Genomic DNA, 2476 nt, shown 5'->3' with positions numbered 1-2476 from the left:
AAAAGATTTGTTTAAAAAAAATAAAATTAAATATAATAATAAAAAAAAAACTATCTTTCCTTTCCCATCTCTTCTCTCTCATTTTTTCATAACATACACGTACACACCAAAAAAAAAAAAAAAAACTAAGTGTGTGTGTGTGTGTATGTGTAGTGTGTGTTACAGAGAAAGAGAGATAAGTATGGAATTTGAATTTTCTAAAAAGATGACTTAGAGCATCTCCAACAGCTTTTCTGTAATCGAGAAAATCAATTTTTTATTCATCCCACCAATGAGGGTTGAGTTACCATCATTTTATATATATTTAAAAAAAAAGTGTATCGGAATTATAAAATTATAGAATATTTAAATAATATAATTATTGATAAAATTTCTAAAATAGAGAATATGTTGGAGTTGATTGTAATATATTTTAGATATCTTGACTTTTTAGTTTTCTATTTTACAGAAATTATAGAGAAGCTACTGGAGATGCTCTTAGGGGTTGTTTGTTTACCACTCAATAGTTTCATTTATTAATGGGATTGTTTGTTTACCTCTTAATAATTCCATTAAGAGGCAACATCTGAATCGTTAAGAGATGACTTGTTTGGTAAAAAAAAATTATGTCTCTTAATGGTTCTAAAACTCTCTGAATTATTTTGTATCTTGGACCTCCCTTAACCATTAAACGCTCTAATTTTATTGTAAACAATTATCAAACAATTACATTTCATTTTACACTATATCATGAGAGTCTCTTAATTATTTTGATCACTCAATCACTCTGCCCCAAACCATTCAACAACTGCCAAACAACCCCTTAAGAGATGAATTTTGTTTGGCAAATAAATCTATCTCTTAATGATTCTAAAACCCTCTGAATGATTTTGTATCATGTGTCTCCTTTAATCAGTAAACGCCCTAATTTCATTGTAAACAATTACCAAACAATTATATTTCATTTTGCACTATATCATGAGAGCCTCTTAATCATTCTGATCACAATCATTCTGCACCAAACCATTCAACAACTGTCAAACAACCTATTAGTGTTTATCTAATAAATATAGTTAGTTATCTCATTAATTAATCACATTGATTATCGTAAATTAAGTGGCTTATAATGGTTACCACAAATTATGGAGTTCTCAGATGAATATGCTCATATATATCGAGGGTTTCAAGCCACCGTTTAACTTTCTCGAAGTAATGGAAAAAATGTATGAGTTTTAAGATATTACAGTTCTGATCCAATATGTGCCACCGCAGGGCATCATGGCCAGAAACAACAATAAATAAACAGTAAGAGATATATATATATAGATACTTGACATCGATTTATTGTGATTCATGTAACTATATATGATTACGTCCACACTGTGACACTTTTTAAGTTCGATCCACTATGTGTGTTGTATTTCAAGAAAATCACAACTGTGTCTACGCCAAGTAGTTTACAGTAACACTCTTAATCTTCGGTTGGAAACAATACGTGGATCACTCGCTTACTAGAACTCGTAATCAAATGTTTGGCTCATGTGATTTTGATTCAAAATCGAATGAACGAGAAGATATTGAAGCTTTCAAGTGACTTATGAGATTAGGGGTATTCAGCGGTTGAAATCCGATTGATTTAAGTAGATTTGATCCTATCTGATCATTCATTGGTGTTAGATTTTGGCATCTGATCCGATCCAATCCAATTGATGATTGGATCCGTTCGGTTCTCTTCCCTGGATTGGTTATTCGTTGGATCAGATTGGATTCTTCCAATATTTTAATCCAATTTTCAACCAATTATTCACATATTTTCTTAAGTTATTAAAAACCATTGCATATAAATATCAACTAAAAAACAATATCGTAAAATGATAATATATGTATTAATTGGATAATAGTTCGATGATAATTGGGTGATTATTGGATTGAATCGGCTAGATTTTATTGGATGGTGGACTGTCATCCTAGAATAGACCGATCCAATTTGGATGTTGAAATCGTGGATCCAATTACAATTGGATGTTTGATTATGTTCGATTAATTGTAATTGGATCGGTCGGTTTAAGTTGAATCAGATGACTTTTTGTACACCTTTATATGAGGTGATGAAATTGTACTTCTTAGGGAGAGAAAGTAAGCGTACGAGTTATGTATTTTTAGAAAAATATAACATCGAAATCGACATCTATGAGAAAACAGATCGCAAGTATCATCTTTTCTTTTACTGAAGTATGGTGATAGCAGTCTGAGAGCAACACTGATACTGCTTAATGTAAAACAGATAATGAATTAAAAAAACTCAAACTAGGCATACAAAATGTTGAATTCAATCTCAATAACACTAAACTTTAACGAATTCAAAGCATCTTCAACAGATTATCTAAAAAGGAAAATAAATTTTATTATTATCTGTTTTACTCAAACTGACTCTTTATATCGTTATCTATACTTCTATACTATCTTATAAAACATTGGGCTAAAACTCTTAAAAACT

The sequence above is a fragment of the Cynara cardunculus genome, assembly GCF_001531365.2.
Source record: "Cynara cardunculus var. scolymus isolate 2C chromosome LG 17, CcrdV1, whole genome shotgun sequence".
NCBI lineage: Eukaryota > Viridiplantae > Streptophyta > Magnoliopsida > Asterales > Asteraceae > Cynara > Cynara cardunculus.
Note: the sequence above shows the minus strand (reverse complement) of the source record.